A 21080-nucleotide genomic window follows, 5' to 3' on the forward strand; every position below is an offset into this window, starting at 1 on the left:
TGCAAGGCTCATTTGCAGACCTCAAGATGAGCCGGGGAAGTGTGTGTGTGGGGGGGGGGGGTTGCCAACAGCTGCAGCCTTGACTGCACTGGCTGTGCCAGCCAGAATTCAAGCTGAGTGAGTCAGAGCATGGCTCGAAATGGGGCTGGCAAGTGAAATTAAGAGAGAAAAAAAAAGATTAAAAGGACAGAAGTGGTTTTTATATGCAAGCACTTCTGAAATCAGTCCATCAGTATTTGCAGAGTCAGACTCGTATAGATGAGACCTGAGGAACTGTAAAGGTGCTCCAGTCGAATCACTGCATTGGAGGACTGGCTTTTATTCCCTGGGGTTGGAGGGAGCTGGAGTTAAGTCCAGCATTTGGTTGGGTGGGACTAGCGACATGAGATGGCAACTGTTTTGTCATCTGTAAGACACTGCTTCATGACCCAAGACAGTTCTGAAGGTACACAGAGATGAAGTTAGCTCCTGGGCTCAGCAGGTGCCAAGTGAAAGACCTTTGCCCTCTCTGGGCAGGTGTGTGTTTGCGCAGAGCAGCAAGCTGATTTGAGTGGCAGAGGGGAAGGCCTGACATTAAACCTTGAAGTTGCCAACTCAGCAATTCGCCGGCGATGACTACACGCCCCTGGGGTTCATCACATCCAACCTGTGAGGCTTCTTCCAGAAACTTGAAAGCACCCTGCAAACACGCGTTAATAGATTTCTTACTCTATGATAGTTTTGCTTAGCACACAACAAAGACTAATGCTGGTGTGGTTTCTGCTCACAGTATTATCTCCATTGAATCAACATCACCAGAGAAACTATCTCTATCATCCTCTAATCCTCAAACCCCAAACTCACTGTTCGTCCTGCTAACATAAGTCAAATGGCAGGAAGAATTTACCACCTACTTGACTATTTTTTTTAATTTTTTTTTTATGTGTGTGTGTGTTCATATGCGTAAGCATGTGGAGGTCAGAGGATAGTTTGCAGTCATCAGTTTTCTCTCCCCCACATCACGTCAGTTTCCAGGATCAAACGCAGCCACTGTGTCTGTCAGCAAGCTCCTTTGCCCACTGCTGAATCATCTCACCAGCCCTTTCAAAATAAACGCTTAAAAAAAAAAAAAAAAAAACATAGCTGATTTCTGCTGTAAAACCTATATAGGCATTTGGAGGGACATATAACAATATTAATTTTTTTTTCAAACTTCATGTGAAATGATGGCTATATTGTGCAAGAGTAAACTCTCCACAGAGGTCTGCAATGGTTAGTGATAATTGTTATCTTGACGATCTGGAATCACGTGAGTGATGGGCTCTTACATAACCTGCGGGGAAGTTATACTGATTGCCTTAATCGGGTGGGAAGACTCACCCACTGTGGGTAGTGCCACTCACTGTCTGGGATCCTGGAGTGCGGAAATGAAGGATAGGCTCTAAGCAACAGCGTGCATACATCCCTCTTCTATGTCTTCATTGTGGACCTATTGTGACAGGTTCCTCCAGGCTTCTACTGCCGTGACTTCCATACCATAATAGGCTATACCTTGAACTGTGACCTAAAATAAACCCTCTCTCCTTTGACTTGCTTGTATCAGCATACCTGTCACCGCAACAGAAAAAGAAACTGAGGCACAGTGCTAACGAATCCCATTAGACATTTGTCAACCCTCTGCCAGCAGAGGTATGGAATTTCATTTCTCCTCAAGGCAAATAAAATGTAACATAGGTCAAAGAATATTTGAAACTTGGAGCCCAGGCCACTAGGCAAGGTCCCTGAGTTATTTGGCTATTTGAAAATTCATGTCATCGAGTACCAAGCTTCCTTTCTCCAGAGAGAAAGCGTGTGTGTCCTTCAGTGGAGACACAGTAATAATTAATTCATATTCAAGACTCAGAGAAGAACAGAGATGAAAAGAGATTTACAAGAGTTTCTAAACAACGCAACATCTGAGAATTGGTTTATCCTTAACACCGGTCTCAGTGAGCCGTTATGTGGATTCATTAATTAGGTAGTTAATGACTTTGAAGTGTTAAATCTTATTAGATGTTTCTTTACACTTTAATGCATGTGTGAGAGAAATTACTCCAAAATTAGAAACTGACTATACCATTCAAATCTATTGGATCTTTCCATAGTATACTTCAATGGTCTTTCTTGTTTTGAGTATTTTTTCCAGAAAACTCCTAGTAAGTCAGTCTAGACCTTCTAGGACTAGTTTTCAGTAGTGGTGTTGACTTTCAGTGAACACTCAGCATAGCCCTGACCAACCCTAAAGAGAAAGATGCTATTTTAGAATAATACAGCATCAAGTGATAACATCAAACATAAAACACGGTGTTCGGTGCCGCTTTGTTCATCTGGGGATGGCAAATGCTCTGCCGGGTCAGTCTGAGAGGGACTGGAAAAGGGAAGCTTCCTTTCCATTGCAGGGGTGATTTGGCTTACAATTCCAGCTTCAGTCCACCACTGCAGGGAAGTCAGCTTACTAGGAACATTATTACATCTATAATCCAGAGCAGAGAGTAATTAATTAATATATACATGCCAATGCTCAGCTCACTCTCTTCCGTTCATTCAGCCCAGGGCCTACAAGGTGAACTGGTACCATAGTTAAGGTGGTTCTTCCCTTCTCAATTAACACAACTAAGAACATCCCCTTGCAGGCCTGTCCACGGGTCATCCTAATCAAACATCATGCCTTTTTTAAGTCTCCTTTCCTCAACTGACTCTAGATTTAGTCCAACCTAAAGTCAAAACCAACTGTCCAGGGAACCAGTTGAAACCCAGAGGTGACTGTGTTCCTCTTTGGCAACAGTAATCAGCTTATTTCCTCATGGTGGGAAGTTGAGAGATGGTAACAGTGGCATCATTGGTTTACCGGTGTTCTAATCTGTAGGAGATGTGTCTATAGTTTTCAAAAGAGAGAGGCACACTTACTTTTTATGCGCTGTTTGCTGGATACCTGAGCACCCTGGGGTTTTCTGTCTCTGGGACAAGAAACAACCTTCCCATGATCTTCAACCCCTGGTTTTTCCAGCCACTACCTCATCTCCGGGGGTAGATGTGTTTCAGTATTTTATAGAAACAGAAGTATAAAGTGGCACCGTTGTACGACTCCATACCTCTTTCTGGCTCAACATTATGTTCTTATGAGATACTGGTGAGAGTAATTGTAGATCTATGTATTTTTTCTTATCTCTCTTTTCCCCTCCTCCCTATCTACCCATATGCCATAAAATTAATCACTTTCTTAGGCAAAAACTATTCTTACTCACTAGTCTACTGTCTAGACTACTACATCTGTATACCTAGATAAACATCCTATCGTATGTACTCCACAGCATGGGTAACTCAGAAATTATCTGAGACAAACTTCCTCTGCTCTTATTTATCTTTTTGCACTAGTAAGAGGATGTGATTGAAAAATATATTTCTCCCCAAACTCTGGCTATGTACAGAGTGTACTTTAAGGGAAACCCTGAGCTATTTTATTTTTATTTTTTAATTCACAGTTTTCTTTTTCCATCCTCGAATCCTCCACCTGGATTACCCTGCCCAGCACAACTCTTTGTCTCAGGCCTTAAACTTTTTGAAAAGGCAGCCCTTATCTAAGGGCTGGATATATATTTTTTAAAAAAAAAAATCAGGTAATGTACTTCACACAAATTGTTAATGCCTGAATCGTTAGTTCTCCAAGGCACGGCCCCAGGACAGTATGGAACACAGAGGACCAATCACTCTCTGATTGCTCTCTAATGAGGTCCCTTGTAGAGCTGTCTTTATTGATGTGCTGTGAGGTCCCTCTACACCAAAGGACTCTAAGAAACAGATCCCTGGCACTCAAGGCTTTCTTTTACAATGAAAAGCTTGTTGAACTTATTTTATGATACCACAAAATACTCCTTTTATAAAGATCAATAGACTAAAGGAGAATAGTTATACTTCTTTACCATTGCTTTTCATGCAAGTGATCTTGTCCTTCTGTCTGCTCTTGCCCCACCCCTTGCCTCTCTATTTAAAATGTTAAGCATAATCAGATATAAACAATTCTAGTAAGTGTTCAGGACTTTATAATTTGTGGTTTGGGTCTCTTTTCCTTACTCTCGGTTTCATCTCTTTTTTCTTTTCTTCTCTGTTGAATTACCTTTACCCTAGGGAGGAAAAAGAGCCAGAATAGCCGGAAGTCCATCTTTGTTTGTAGCATTAGTGGTGTTGAGCCGTAGCGAGCGAATTAAAAATGAGTGATGTTGAGATAGGCAAGAAGATTTTTCTGTTCACAGCTGTGCCCAGTGCCACACTGTAGAAAAGGGAGGCAAGCATAAGCCTGGACCAAATCTCCATGGTCTGTTTGGGCAGAAGACAGGGCAGGGCATTAGATTCTCTTCTACAGATGCCAACTAGAGCAAAGGCATCACTCAGGAAGAGGGCACCATGAGGGAGTATTTGGAGAACCCCAGGAAAAACATCCCCTGAACAAAAAAATGATCTTCACCAAAGTTAAGGAAGAGGGAAGGACAGACCCAAGAGCTTATCTTTAAAAGGCTACCAGTGAATAATACCACTGCCATAAATTTGTCATGACTTTTCATGTGTAGCATAATTCAATTCACATACCAGAATTCAGATCACAAATGGTGAACAATGTTTCTGTTGGACAGTCCTGATTTAAGTAAAATTGACTTATGGTAAAGTGGATATGATCTTTTTTTGAAAACAAACAAACAAAAAAAAAAAGAAATGGTCCTGATGAATTTAGGCAGGATACGGATTAATTCAACAAAACATCCTATCTCTTAAAGGAATATTTCTGTCACTGTCATTAGGTGGAGCTGCCAAGCAGACTACTTGTCTTAGGTATGGGTTCTTCCCACAGTTGCTGAACTGCAGGCCATGGCTTGCAGAACTGATGGCTTAGGCATTAACACTTTGTATGGAGCACAGTACCTAAGTAAGAAAATGATATATGAGATACTCGGTGGGACAGTGCCTCCGAGGAAGTTAAGTTTTATTAAGACAAAACTATGCTTAATATATTGACAAAGATTTTTTTTTTAATTAAGCAAAGTGGACAGAAAGAAAAAAATGTCTAACAAGTGGATCAATCAAGAACAGGATGACAGACAGCCTAGATGTGAGACAGCGTAGAGGTGCATTTTCAAGAAAAGGGGATAGTCATTGTATTTGTTTTGTGACACGTTGTGAATATAGACCTATTCCTGTTTCCAAGGCTCTAAATTAAGAGTTCTACTTAGGAAGAGTTGATTCATGCATTATTTATCTAGGAGTAGTTTTATTTTTTGTGGAGATTAAACATAGTATACAACATGGCTCCTTTTCTTTTGATATTTCTATCTACAGGAGGAAGGCCATATAGCAAAGAAGGTGTCTACCCTTGCATGGTAGTATGTATAAAGCAGCCACCTAAGAGTATGATGGTAAAAATACTAGTGTTAGTAATCAATTACTGTCTTCATTCTGACAGTCAGTCCTACTATTATATTTAAGCAAACTAATTCTCAGAAACCCAGAGATGATTCATAAATCTTCCCACAAAGTGGTCTAATCTAATAAGACACTATAGTGAAATGCCCAGTTCTATGAAGCACCCAGGAGTACTTATCGAGAGTGTCTCTGAATGAAGCTCTACATTACTTTTTAGATCAAAGCAGAAATCACAATTCAGATACGTTAAAGATGTGGCTCTCTTGTTTTGCTACTGACACTGTTTGGCTGACACTGAGAAAAGTGCATAGTTGGTCCTGTAAAAATATGATTAAATTTATTATTGATGATTAAAATTAAAATTTATTTTCTTTGTGATTATAAGTATGATATTATATAGTCAGGCTCATATGTTTTTATTTATTAAATTCATCTCATGAGGCTGGAGAATAATAGTAGAGTTAAAAATGCCTGATGCTCTTTCAGAGGACCCAGGTTCAGTTCCCAGCACTCACATTGTTTGGCTTACAACCAGCAATAAGTTCAGCCCCATATATATGTGTCATCAAATCTAAAATGCATATATTGAGAAACTGTCACTTGGAGAATTCCATGGCAACCATCCCCTCCCCCAAAATGGAAACAAATATAAAAATTAGGATCTATAATATTGAAAATGTGAATTTAGACTGGACTGTAATGATAAACCTACTAAACAACACTATGTATATTTCAAATGCTTCTACTACATAAAACTTGAACTCATGCTGCTTACACTTGGTGAAACACCAGCAAGCTCCGACTTCGTGAGACCTGTATGTCCAATGTATACACAGAATCGTATTTGCCTCAAATATATTGTGATCCTAACAATGTATGCCAAGAGGACTGCACACTATTTAAAATATAACATGGAAAAGCATTTTATAAGAGTTCTGACTGGTTCAGAATTATGGGAGCAAAGCCAGGCAGCAAGGTGGTTTCCATCCAGTTATTCAGTTCCTCCTGAATGATACTTCTATACCATTATAATCCAACAAAACCACAATTAACCAGTCTTTGCATTCTGACAGTCTACCTCCAACTTACACATTTTTTTCTTCTACTTAGAAAATTCCCTTTTGTCCAGTGCATTTCATGCTTATCTGATCAAATTCTGTCCTTTTATGAGCAATTTTTCTGGCTGGTATAGTTGGAAGTATTTCTTCTTTCTACCTTAATTGCCTATTGTACATTACTACCATTTTATTTCTATATCCAACACCATTTTCTAAAACTCCTGCTATATTTTCTCCTGTGCACATATTTTCTACATTACAGGGAAATTTTACAGAAAAGAAATACCTTACACATATTTTTCTATACCTCAGACATGGTTAAAGCAGAGTTTGAGACAAAGCATACTGTATTGAAGGGCTGTTTCCTACATTAATGTGTGACTTTATGAAGGGGTTGCTTATAGACATCCCACTAGAAGTCATCCTCAACAAGAAGTATTTACTCCCATCCTTGTCAAAATATTCATAAGAAGTTTGGAATCTGAATGCTTTATTATGTATATTACATGTTTTAACAAATGTTTACTACTCACTGCTTGACATAATTGTGCTGTGCACCAAGAGAAGTTTTGGAATGCGAATCATTATCCTGTGAGTTATAAAGTCACTATTGATTATAAGAGCCTTTTTATATCACATGGGAAACACTCACTCAGAGGCAACCATTTAATCTATATAAAAAGCCAAAGCTTGAGTTCATATAGAGACCACAGCGCAGAGAGCTCTGAGTAATTGCCATGAAGGGTCTTGTGAAGGCTTTGTACAGTCAGTGGGTTGGTTCTTCACCAGCTTTATAGCAAAGGAGTTGAGGTACAGCCACATAGGGCCTGATTTGGGTTTCTAATTATCAGAATTGGCACCTCCTCTGAAGAGATGCCATGCCTATTCAAATTCACGTCATTCTGCCATGCTGTGTGGTACTTACTTGAACCCATTCCCAGCTTTCCCCTAAAGGTCTCTTAAAATCAAAACCACTTTTCAGAGTGGCATACTACACTTGAGGTACTATGAGAAAAGCTTCTCTTGACATATTCCTTACCATATCTTTTGATAAATGTAGTTTACTCATTTTCCACAAGGGTAAACTGAGGCACAGGAATTTCCAGGTATATACCCAAGATCGTGGAGCTCTAAATGCAGGGAGCATGAACTAAGAATGCAAGTGTTTCCAGAACCAATTGCATTGCCTCCCCCTACCTTCTGCTAACTGTTAAATATAACTTCTCCACCAAAATAAAGAGTGTTATTTGCAGTGCTTTCTGATCACAATATTCCCCTTTGCATAGAGAGCCGTTCACACCATAGCAGTAAGGGATCTATCTACAGGACAGAGAAAGGAAAGGGGATTGCTTGTGAATGGAGAGACTCATCTTCACTCTCCTGACAATGCTGTTTATGCTGCTCAGAGTCCATCTTCAGGTCCAGTCCTCAAAGCACAGTGAACCTTGATCTTTAATGGACAGGGGAGACTGGAGGGAATCAACCGGGCCCTCAGAGAAACCATTTCCTTGCCTCTCCGTCCAGGTCCACAACATTCTGTGGCTCAGAGCAATACAGGAGGCAAGTCAGTCTTCCCTAGCATGCTGAGTCCAAGCCCCTGCCCCTGCTAGTTGTAATCATACAAGAGATACAGAAATAACTTCAACCATCAATGGAGGGGTGCACACCAGCTGCCACAAAGCTACACAGAGGCAGAAGCTTCACAATGAAAGGAATATTTATTTAACTGGAACTATGTAGGAGACACAGCCTCCAACACCTCAGAGTTCTGGGGCTTTGAAAAGGGACACATGTCACTTATTTTTTTTTTTTTTGCCTCAACTAGAGAGACACTACCTTCCAGCAACTCATCAGGAGATACAAGGGAGCCTTATCTATTATCTATAGCAACCAGGAGGTAAATAGTTCCTGAGATCCAAGTGTGGGTGGGTGTGTAGAATACACACTTTTGTTCTCCATTTGATGACAAGGTCTAGAGAAGTTGTGTGGTGCACAGGGTAACTGTGTACAGCCCTGGCAGCCAGAGCCATGACGTCTTCACTTCTCTGCTCTCTCTGTGGCTGCTTAATTGCTTTCTTGTGTTGCAGCTTATCTTTCTGCCATGTTGCTTGGTTCTTGGGGGTTGCATAGTGTTAAAGCCAGGTTTGATCTGGCACCAGTATAAGAGGATTTCTTCTCAATGTAGAGTTCCTTCCACTGAGCACACATCTCCCAGCCCCTACCACCACCACCACCACCACAAAAAAATTAGTTGTTCTTGTAGCTAGACCAGGGAGAAGAGCCATGAACAGTGAGAACTTTCTGACGAGGACACAACCAGACACAGTTGTTTCTCTGGGCTGTGGCTTGGCTCAGCCCTCCTCTTCCCCGAGGACAGCTGCTCCTCTTTATGAAATCTCTGAGCCTCTTGATAATATGGGAATTATCAAATCCTCTGTCTCACAATTATGGTTTTGAGAGTTCATGACAGATTATGCGCTCATCAGGCCCAATACCCATTCATCCAATGTGCATTTTAAGCCAAAATAGAAGAGACTCTCTCGGGGTTAATTATCTGATACATCACACAGCCATTTGGAAATGATGGAAAAGTGCATCTTACTCCATGATTGGAACGACGGCCTCAACAGGGCTGGAAAGAGAGCTCAGCAGATTAAGTTTGGAGAGACTCAGCTGCTAAGAGTGTCTACTACACAACATGAGGATCTGAGCTTGGATCCCCGGTCCAACGTTAGAAAGTTGAGAGTCATCGTCCCACAGGTGCCTGTAATTCAGGGCAGTGGGGAGCAGGGACGAGAAGACTGGTAATGCTTGCAGGCCACCAGCCTCGCTCCAGGTTCAGTGAGAGACCCTGCCTTAGGGGAAGTAGGCAGACAGTGATACAGCTGGACACTAAATGCCTTTGGTCTCTGCATACAAAGACATGTATACCTATACACACATGTGCTAGTCTACCACACATACCATACACACACACACACACACACACACACACACACACACACACACACACACCTTATTCATAGACATACATAAACAAAAGAAATTATAAGGAGAATGGAATGGCCTTGGTCAATTTTTACTACCTAGCAATCAATTAATATACATGATTGAGTGGCTCCTTGTGAAAGCTTCTATGATACACATGGCTAAGAGGTGTAAATGTAAGCTAAACATAAAAAAAATGAAGAAGATAAATGGTCCTCCTATGAAACCACATAAAAGTGCTAAGTATTGAGTAATATCTTAATATTCAAATTTTATGTGTGATCTATGACATGCCAAAGCTTCTATTATTGCAAAGTCATATGGGATGGACTCTGCCGGGTAAACCAAGGAAATGCTTTGGGGATTTGGAAGTAGGTGTACTGAAGACAGGATGGACAGGAAGACGGTGTCATTTAAGGGAAAGAAAGCATAAGGGAAATTCACCACCACATCATACCTTTAAAGAATGGCTGACTAAAGCCAGGCGTGGTGGCGCACGCCTTTAATCCCAGCACTCAGGAGGCAGAGGCAGGTGGATCTCTGTGAGTTTGAGGCCAGCCTGGGCTACAGAGTGAGTTCCAGGGAAGGCACAAAGCTACACAGAGAAACCCTGTCTTGAAAAAAAGAATGGCTGACTAATAGAAGTTCAGTTATCTCCCCATCCCTGGTGTGTGTGTATGTGTGTGTGTGTGTGTGTGTGTGTGTGTGTGTGTGTATGTGTGTTGTGTGTGTGAGAGAGAGGAGAGAATATATTACTTCTATGGTAATTGGCCTTAGCATTAGCAAAAGGTAAATGAGATAATTGTAAGCTGATATTTCCAAAACTCCAGTGAATATGGATGGCATTTCTCTGCAAATCCATTTTTAAAGCACAATCTATCATTGTTACGATGGTGCCATTGTTACAGCCAATGCCTCTTCTGCTTGGTCAGTGCATATCACCAACTAGCTAAATATTCTGAAATTGGCTCACTTATGATAAGATGCCTGATACACAGTTGGACCTTATCCCTGTTAGCTAGCTTCGAGCGAATAACCAGCGGAAGAGAATGACAGTTCAAATGTAGGTATACTGTGAAATGCTTCCACAGAGTTCTCAAAAGCTTGGAGCTCTTGACATCGTTCTCACTGAACTTCAGTACCATCCACTGAAGAAGACAGAATTCATTCAGAAACTTGCCCCAAATGCGCAGAGAAAAACAATAGGCCCAGCCTAAGGGAAGTCCCCATTCCCATTTGATCTGTTTTTGTGTATGTGCTTTTTCTGTGGATGCTGGGGTTTGAACTCAGGTCCTGGTGCTTGCACAGCACACACTCTTACCTACTGAGCCACCTCCCCAGACTCCGACCTGCACTATTTTAAAGGCAATCTGGATTCACTTTTATTTCATTCCTCCAATAAGCTGACAACTCCTCTCTCAAGATCTGTCTGACTTTCCCATGAACAACCTGGATTCATCCATGACGTCATTTTCGCTATCACAAGGAAGTGATTATTATGAAGAGGGAAATCACTAATTGTCTTTCAATGTACTCTTGCCCACAATCCAAGTTATTAAAAACAAAAACTGTCCCCTAATGGCTCGCCGCCAGTCATCTGAAATGAGAGTTGAAAATGCATGAATCAAGGAGATTTATTTTCAGATCGCCCATATTTTGATCAGATGTTGCTGACTACATTCTTTCCCAACAAAGCTTAAGTCATCCCATCTTCTTCCAAAATGACGCTCACTGCTCACTAAGGATAGTTATGACACAGATGTGTTTATTCAAAGATACATTTTCTTATAAAACAATAAATGAAATTAAAATGTGGGTTGGGGAATTTCATCTATTTCCCATAAGATAATTTTATCATCAAAACTTACAACTCTAAATTAATGTCCTTTAGATTATACTTCTGACATGTAGAGACTATCTTGAGATTTTAGGCTATGAGTTATATATTCAAAGATTACTACAAAGTATTCACAGCCTCTCTTTAATGTCATTGCTTAAAGCACAGTGACAGGGTCCAGAGACAGTTTTCAATGGGAAGGATCGCTGTGACCTTGTACAAGTACTTTGAGCCTGCCTTCCCTCAACCACAGAGACACAGTAATAATAAAGCTGAGCTCAGAGGTTGTTCAGAATGTCACAGGAATTTTGGATATAAAAGTGTTTAAAACAAGGGCAGTGCATAGTCATTGTTCTCAAAGTCCTTCCTGGAGATGGAAAGATAGAAGAGAAATATTATATAATGATATACACATCCCATAATCACTAATGCAAAACTCTGGCTGCAAATGAAGTTGGACTTTGCTGTTTAATCACTTCAACCTCGTGTAAACATTAAGGTTTTATTGAAAATAGATTGTCCAAAGTTAAACTTAAAAATATGTTGTTCTTGATGCATTTCTGTACCTGCTTTTATTGATTTTGTTTTAACTGTGTGCTAATGGGCAAGCAGGTAACTGTGAATTATGCTGTTAACACTGTATTTGACATTTACCCCAAATTTGCCTTATGTCTCTTTAAGTCAGAGCATTGCTCACAGATGCTATGACGGCAGTGCGAACCCCTATGCACAAACCACGTGCTCACAATTATGTAATATACATTTATGGGTTAATACATAAAAAAAAGTAAAATTGGTTTTAGTTTAAATTATGTCACATTGCGAATGGAGGGAATTACAGTGGAATGACAGATTTGTGGCTAAAATTTATTTTTAGACAGCTTTGGACTAAATTCCAGGTGCTTCTACTTATCGGGGCTTTCGACTTTTATTCTGTTGGCTTACTTAAGGTCTCTGAATCTGTTTCCTCAAAGGCCCTCTTTCCTGTTAAAAGAGAGCAGAAGTCTGCCACAAAGGTTCTACTGTATCCTCCATAGCAATTTACTGTGTGCTAGCAGGCCCCAAAATGTTAATTTCCTGAGAAACTGTTTTAAGCCAGATAAAACTTTCCCTGCCTGCACTCTCCTTTCTCCCCTTTCTCTTCTCTTCTCTTCTCTTCTCTTCTCTTCTCTTCTCTTCTCTTCTCTTCTCTTCTCTTCTCTTCTCTTCTCTTCTCTTCTCTCTCTGTCTTTCTCTCTCTCCTCTCTCTCTCTCTCTCCTTTCTCTCTCTCTCTCTCCTCTCTCTCTCTCTCTCTCCTTTCTCTCTCTCTCTCCCTCTCTCTCTCTCTCTCTCTCTCTCTCCCCTCTCTGTGTGTGTATGTGTGTGTGTGTGTGTGTGTGTGCATGCATATGTGTGCATCCTGAGAACTGAATTCAAGAGCTCACATGTGTCTCTTAAAATTTTTTTTTGAATTATTCAATGTCTTCCAAAAGATGACTATTAAAGGCTTTTGGTTAGTAATTAAGACTAACACTCAGGCGTATGGGTTCTGGCCTAAGCACTGCCATCCACATGCAATGTAATTTTTGTATGGTTACCTTATATGAAAGGTAAGCAATAAGCTCTGATTTGAATAGAGAAAGAATCAAGATGATGGATGTGTACGAGCTTTGAAGAAAATAGGAGCATGTGAAGTACATAATGTTATCATGGTCTTTCCAAATTTCCATCTCATGCATTCTAAGCCAAAATTAAATATGATTTCTTCTCACCCTTGAAACAAACACTTCTTCTAAATGTCTTTATTTAGTCTCCATAACCTCACTCTGAGTGTTCTATGCCTCAAAACTATCCACTTTTATCCTGAATTATATATGAGAGATGGCAGGTAAACAGATGTTGCCCATACAGATCATCAGCAGAGAATAGAAATCAGTCATGATTATTTTGGTATGGTTGTTTCATATCTCTCCACAACATCTTGATCACTGATTATTCTGTACGTGTCAAGTCCAGACAGCACTGCAGACATGTGATATCTTAATTTCACAGTCACATGTAATGTAGGTGGTAAAATGTGCTCCAGATGAAAATCAGCCCCAGTGAAGTCACCCTCTATTAAGGTATGCACCTAGGAAGCTGGGGAAGCCAGGAGTTCGGCACATGTCTCTTTGGCTTCAAAGCCATCCTCAGATTCTTCGCAATCTCTTTCAGCATTTGACAGATAACAAATACTCAAGAAATGCCGCTGTTAGTGGGAGCATGGATGGATGGATGGATGCAAGGATAGATACAGGGATGTATAGATAAATGGATGAATGGATGAATAGATGAATAAATGCATGGGATGGATGCATGGATGGCTTAAATGTATTTATATATGTATGCATGTATGTCCGTGTGTATGTATGTATGTATGTATGTATGTATAATTGGGTTGGTGGATGAATGGATGGTAACTGAAAACCTCTGATAAACAGCCTACAAGAGCAAAATGAAGGTCACCTGTCTAGGCTCTATGATAAGCTCTAGATCAACTTTCATTCTTGCTTCTCTTCTACAGTTTGAAGACCCTAGATGACAAAAGTTCTCCACTGGTAGTATGAATATCACCTTCTTTCTATCATTTCTACCTCTAAAGGCAAGTGATTTGCCTTCCCAGAACCAACTGCATCTTGCCTCCACCACTAAGATTTGATCAGAAAGCTTCTCCATAAGGTTAGCAGTTTTAGACAAGAGCCCTTACCAGGCAGGCATCCTGAAGCCTAACTCTAAGATCATCTGAAAGAATTCTGCAGAAACTGCCCCAGACACGAAGATCCAGAACCACAGCATTTAGTTGATCTTTTTGTGCATTATACAAATGCAGCTGACAGAGAAAGAAGAGCTTTTCTTTTGCCAGCTTTTGTCCTTCTGCACGCCAAGGGCTGCAGACCTCTCTATTTGTCTTATTTCTAAATGACAATAGGCAGGCCAGGGGCTATCTCATGCAACTCTGGGATGCACTTTTATAAACCAATCCCAGAAAATAATTCTGAAGCTGCTGAAGCTGATCTAGAGTTTCAGAGGCCCTTACGGTGATATTTTATTTGTGCTGAAATGTGATTTTATTTGTATGTTAATAAATAAAGTTGCCTGGGGATCAGAGCTAAAAATCGAGCCATTTAGCAGAAGTCCAGTGGTGGTGGCACACACCCATAATCTGATCACATGGCAGGGAGAGTCTCTGTGTGGCCAAGGACAGCCAAGTGTGGCAACCCGAACCTTTAATCCCAGTACCAACCATAGAGACCTGGAGGTCTGTATAGACAGGCAGTGATAAGGAAGTCATGTGGTTGGGTTTAGAGCCAATGATAAGGCAGAACAGAAAGGCAATAAAAAGATAGTCACAGAGGAAGAAGGTTTTTCTCTCTCAGGGGAAGGATGGCAGTGAGTGATAAGCTAAAGGCTATTCGCTAGTGCTCTGATCTCTTGGGCTTTTAACTCTGTATTTGGCTCTGTGTTTCTTATTTAATAAGACCATTTAGAATTTCGTCTACAGGCCCTGGATGTTCTTCCCAGTGAAGGATATTTTTCTGTTAGCCAGAATAAGATAAATTGGGTTTTAAAGACTGGGGAAGCACTGTGTGTCATCTCTTCTGCAGCATGAGCATCACAAAAGCAGCTGCTACCCACGTTGGAACATCCCGCAGAATTGGGACTCAGAGTCTTTGTAACTTGTTGTTGTCCAGGAAATAACTGTAGGGTTTCTATCCTTTATCAAGAAGAGGGTAAATTTGGTGACAGCTAGAAAGAGTTGTCAGCTTCCCTCCAAGTGAAGTGTACTCTACAGAAGGTCAGCCACAGCCAGTCAGTCCACAGGCGTGATGCTGCCATCTTAGAGTAGAGCGCCCCTTGTGATTTTCACCCATTGTTTTCTTCCGTGCAGAGCGAATGCCGGCTGTGCATGAAATGAACACATCTTTATATCTGCCAAAGTGATTACTAAACTGTCTTTACCTAAATTCAGCTGTGGCACATCACTCTCCAGAAAGAACCTGAAAAACAAGCCCAGTGGCCGGCTCTGTGGTGCCCACTGTCCTGTTTCTTCCTCTCCCTTAAGAGAACAGCTGGAGGCCCTACTTTCCTAAATGGTGAAGCCATGTTAAAAGACTTGAAAGGAAATGGTGAGAAGTAGTCAGGAGTCCCTAATGGCTATGCTTCAGGGAAAGAAACGAAGTAGGGAAAATGGGGGGGAGGGCTGTAACAGAGAGAATTATTAGAAAATATAATGTGGAAAGAAGATATAATGTGGTATATGAAGATAAAATTCATGATACATTTCAATCATACAACACTGGTCACACTATCTCTTGGTAAAGCAGGTAAGACCAAGCAGAAATATCCCTTCAGTAGTCCATGAAGATGCTTTCCCACTTCCCTTATGGTCGGCAGAAACCCAATTTTATCAAGCCACCAGTATCTCCCTTCTCTCCCTAAAACAGGGATGCACCCAATAGACTATTTTAAGAAACTGTAACCTTTTGCTATAGGATGAAAATATGAGAGACATAAAAACATGGTGGGGAAGGGAGTGCTCCCATATAATGTCTGGATAATGGATTGATCCTGAAGGAATATGTGTACAGGTTGTTGTTTTGTTTTTTGCCTTGGGCAGAGTGGAAAGGGTGTTAAATGGGGTAAGGAGTCTCAGGTATCCATCAGAGCAGAGATGAAAATGAGAACTGTCCGAGTCTAGATTCAGCAGGAAACGGATGGCATCGTCGATCCCAGGGGTGACTCAAACCAGGTACAACAGCAAGGTTCCTCCTAAAGCGGGGCAAGAACTAAGATGAGGCAGGTAGGATTGGGGACCATTTGGGGGACAGACAGCAATAGCAGGATGCCATCACCCCAGCAACAAGAAAGAGAAGGAACAAAACAGCCAGAACTACCAAAATAGAGCAGCCGCTGCTGGCCAATGCATGGGGAGAGCCAGGGTAAGCCTATCCTCTCTCTCTCTCTCTCTCTCTCTCTCTCTCTCTCTCTCTCTCTCTCTCCCCCCACTTCTGCTGTCTAAAGCTGTGAGCCTAGTCTACTACCAAACCCAACAAGAGGCAGCAACTGCACAGATCTCCAAGGCACAGCACAAAGTTGAGCCACCCTGGAACAGGGTGTGTGGCAAAAGGAGGGACTGTAGGTTAGAGGGACTAGAACTGGATCTTGTGCACATGGATATGTAATTTGTGAACATTTCTTTTTGCTGGTACAACCTTCTGGAAGGCTCAGTCTGAGCTAGATGATCTCTGGTGGTTTGTCCATCTCAGTATCGTTCATGCAAACTGGCTTAAACAGAAAGGAAGCAAATAAATGTTCTAATTGACTGATTTACTTGCAATAAGCACATTCAGCAGCTTTGATATTTTTGTTTGTTTGTTTTTGTTTGTTTCTGTTTTTATTTTTTTTAAAAAAAAAGCCAGGTCTTTTTGTCCCCACCTGCTCTCGTGCAAGAAAAGCTGCCAGTGACCAAGGTCATTTAGAAAAGCTCCTGAAAGGCAGACTTGAACCTAGGCTCTAAAAGGCTTAGCTTTGAGTACTACAGTTTTACCCTGGTAGAAAAATAAAAGGGCCAGGGGAAAAAAATGGCATATCACACAGATTATTGATGATGTCATTGTCAAGAATATGCAGCTGGGTACTGAATTTGTATGTTTCCTGAGCCAGAGAACACAATAAGCAAGCAAGCAAATCCCGCCATTTTATTAAATACTTTGAGAAAACAAAAGACAAAGCAAGATTTGCTCAGCTAGAACCAGAACATAATCCCTAGAGCCAATAACACATGTTCAAGTCCCGGCACCGGCACCAGATCTGACATTAACAAACAAATAAACAAAAAAAAAAAAAATGCTCCCTTCCCTGCTACCAACTTGTGATTTTCCAAATCACAATTACGGGGAAGGGTCCTCCAAACAAGGGTGCTCAAACAGGGAGTAAGGAATTGAGCAGAATTGAGGTTTAAAGTGTATTTGTCAGATGCATGAAGGAAAACAACAGAAACTTTTGAAAGGTCCCTGCCCAGGACAGGCAGAACTTAATTTGTCTGAAGGTTCTGTGTGGGAGCAAGTAAAAAGTGAAAGGTGAAGTACCTCCTCCCTCAAGCCTTTCAACAGCCCCTTAATTACTTAACTACTCAGAGCACCACTTGCACAAATCCTGTGGAGCACAAGTATCCACAAAGAGGAGGTTGAGAAAAGAAATATAATTAATTACCTATAGAGACCACGGTCCCTGCGGCCATTGGCCCTACAGACTCAGGGCAAAGTCTTCCTGCAGAAGTTGGCTTGCTGTTCTGAGGCTGTGGACCCATCCCTCTGATCATCTCTTATTTTCTTCAAAACGCCATTTTCTGTATAGAGTTCAACATGCCCAAATTTCAGGCATAATGCTTTTCAATTCTTGGGGGCTGGGGGCTCTTCCAAAGCTTCCCATCACCTGGATTGAGACTCAGGAAACTCTCAGCGCTGGAAGCCAGGACAGAGTCTCCCTTTTCACCCCCACTCAATCTTCACGCTCAGTAGGTATGAGATGGTCCCGAAACTCTTCCCAATTTTGTGGCACTTAGGCCAAGAGAACAAAACGCACAGAAGGGTTGAGGATCCAGTCCCCAGTGGCTCTGCCTCGGGCTGTTTCCACAAATTTAGCCAAGAGACTTAACCTCTCTAGACCATTTAGAAAGCTAGGTAAGTTAAAATGGGTAAATGAAGTGGCTAGCGTGTTTAAGGATTTCCTATAGCTTCTTCCAGGCTTACCATTCTGCAATCATACTAGTCCCAAGGCTCAAGTTCCAATCTCAGTACAATTAAACTAACGTTTCCCTCATTCAGTCTCCAATTTCTCAAGCTCTCCCTAATTTCTTAGTGGAACTTGGTCTCCTGTTTTTACATTTCTCTCTATCCAGCTCGAAAATGAAGACAGATCAACTCTTTTCTGATGCTCACACATTGTTCTGTACCATTTCTTAGGCCCATTGTCATCCACCAAAACTGGTACATCCCCCCCATCTTGAATAAAGTTGCCACATCTACAGTTCTGCCTCAGTTTCTCAAACCACCTGTCCAGGTGCATGGCCCCTCTATACTAAGCATCACACTCTCCCATTCATTAGTCTCTTTAGCCTCAAGCCAGGAATGGTGGCTCCCTGGGGTCACTCCATAGAGGTTTGGAAACCTGTTTTCATCTCTAGCCACCACTGTTCACTCTTCTCTCTCTTCTCCCTCTTATCCCCTTCTTTCTCTTCTCCCCCTCCTCCTCTCTCTCTGTGCAGATAGCTGTATTTTCCAGTAAAGTGATTACAACCAAACCATTTTCATAATGAAAATGTTTCAAATTTAAGACACAGCAGCTCATTTCTGGATCTATTACAGTAACGTAAAAAAAATGGTCACAGATCTTTCACAAAAAAAAAAAAAAATATCATGGCATTTCTCCATTTCCACATCACTTCCAAGTCAGTTCCATTTTGATTTATAAGCTTCATTGCAGACCTAGCTGTTGGGCCAGATGTTGTATGAAAAATACCAGCTTAGTTTGATTGGATTGTCCAATCTGTTCCATTTGAAACCAGACAGTGGAACAGAAGTAGCTAAGAACTTTAAAAAGTTTGAGGGCATAGCAGTAATTGCTAAATGAAAATCTCTTTCCTCAGAGAATATGTAGTTTGAAAGTACAAGCTAATCATTCATAAATGCCTAGAAGAGAGCGTAGATAGGAATGGAAGGCATTTAACTGAATCCAAATGTTATGAACACCCTCCATTTTCGATATTCTGAAAGGGACTACCAGGCATATTGCCCTTTGCAGGCATCTCGCTAGAGCAAGCATCCCAGTGCAAAATCTGAAGAGGCAAATAAGAAACATGGTGCTGGGATATCGTTAGCAGATTTTTAAAATTTTGTCTTTAATTCTATTTTGTAGGAGCCTTTAGAAAGGGGACACAGAATTTTCAAACTATCCAATCAAATGTCCCCTTTAAGAGGGGTTTTGTGATCTCTCTACTTAAACTCCTCTTTATTCTTCTCCAGACGAGTTACCACCATGCAGTATTTGTTTCCTTGTCTGTCTTGCCTAATGATGCACTCCATATGTAAGGAGCAGGATTTTTGTCTGTCATGTTTACTGATTTGTTGCCAGTGTCTAAAATAATCACTCACAAAACAGCTGTCACCAAAGGAATGAATGAGGAGGTCCTTTGGACTTGTCTTGTGTGAAGTCTTGCACATTTATCCTTTGCAAGGAGAAGCAGATGGGCCTCCTTGCCAAAACCATAGCCTACTCTGTAAATTAACAAGGATTATTTTAGGTGTGATGCATGAGATGAAACAAAGCTAGACCTTGGCATTTGCCAGAGAAATTCTGCAAACTTGAACTAGTGACTGGCAGCCACATGGCACCATTCAGGCAGGAAGGGGTGGTGCACTGTGCCTTGGAAAGACCTTTACAAGAGATTGGAACTCCACCTCTGCTACTGCTGCAGACACTGAGAGACTGTTCACTTCCCTGAGCTTTAACTGTTCTTCTATAGAATAAATTTTCTATTGTGTGATTAATATAGCTTAAATAGAATGTTTGCAAAGCGTCTGGGCACCTGAAAAGTTCTCTGTAGCCCTCCCTATGGACTTACTACTTCCCAGGCAGAAGTGGAAGGAAGGATTTGGAAATTTGCAAAGGGCCGAGGAGATAGCTCAGTCAGCCAAGTGCTTGCCTTGAAAACAGGAAGACCTGAGTTTAATCTCCAGACCCATGAGGGGGCACATGCTTGCAATCCCAGATCTGGACAGGTGGAGACAGGCAGATCCCCAGAGCTTGTCAGCCAGCCAGCCTAGCCTGTTTAGTGAGTTTCAGGCCACTCAGAGAGTTTATCCCAGAAAACCAGGTGGATGGCACTTGGGGAATGACACCCAAGGTTGATTTTGCATGCGCGCGCGCACACACACACACACACACACACACACACACACACACGCACAGGCATGGGAACACATATATACAATGATCAAAGATGTGAGAGGAAAAACGGCAAAGGAAGTTGATATTGCATGAACCCCAGTTGCCTCAAGTGGTGGATACAGTAGAAAGGCGACTGGGTTTCACCCCAGCCTTGACAGCCCCATCAAAACGATGTCAGGGAGGGCCCAGCTCACTGTGAGCAGTGCCACTCCTGGGTGGTCTCAGGTTCTATAAGAAAGTAGGCTGAGCAAGCCATGGAGAGCAAGCCAGTGAGTCAGTCTCTTTTAGAGTGTGGTCTAGAGGATACCTAGGAAACAATGCTGAGAATCTCTGTTCATGGGGGTGGGCATGGAGATGAGATGGTTTTGCTGAGGAAGGCAACTGACAAGAAGAAAGGGATAGTTGACAGAGTTTGGGACGTGGAGGGAGCGCTCCATTCTCACTCTCATGGATTTGTTCTATGGGAATGTTTATCGGGGCATTGATGCTGACTTTATCCACAGTCATTTCTCAGGAAAAAAAAAAAAAAAAACATGATGTGGATTTAGAATTCAATAAGACAGCTTTTCCTTCTCTTGAAATATAAATAAAGCATAAAATTCTAGACTGAAGAGGGATCTTTTGTTTTTCTAATTACTAATCAGGTAGACGGTTTTGCCAAACAAATTAAATAGATAATAAATGAAGGCACAATGGCATGACTTTTGTAAACCAATACACTGTTTCTCTCATACTTTAAGTTTCACTTTTAAAACAGCCCCAAAATTACCGTCCTGGCAGATGGCGGGAACAGGTAACA

The 21080-nt window shown here is 41.4% G+C and overlaps 2 protein-coding genes and 1 pseudogene across 3 annotated transcripts in view; 2 read left to right on the forward strand and 1 right to left on the reverse strand.

Moving 5' to 3' along the window:
- The window catches only part of Ctnna3 (catenin alpha 3), a 1464870-nt gene that overhangs the window by 888726 nt on the left and 555064 nt on the right, over positions 1–21080 (reverse strand). The gene's annotated exons all lie outside the window — the stretch shown is intronic.
- The window catches only part of Lrrtm3 (leucine rich repeat transmembrane neuronal 3), a 171825-nt gene that overhangs the window by 14304 nt on the left and 136441 nt on the right, over positions 1–21080 (forward strand). The window lies entirely within an intron of this gene.
- LOC128114656 (cytochrome c-like) lies at positions 1165–16732 on the forward strand (annotated as a pseudogene).

Source organism: Peromyscus californicus, unplaced genomic scaffold (assembly GCF_007827085.1).
Source record: "Peromyscus californicus insignis strain IS unplaced genomic scaffold, ASM782708v3 Scaffold_19__1_contigs__length_69161282, whole genome shotgun sequence".
In the NCBI taxonomy this organism is placed as follows: domain Eukaryota; kingdom Metazoa; phylum Chordata; class Mammalia; order Rodentia; family Cricetidae; genus Peromyscus; species Peromyscus californicus.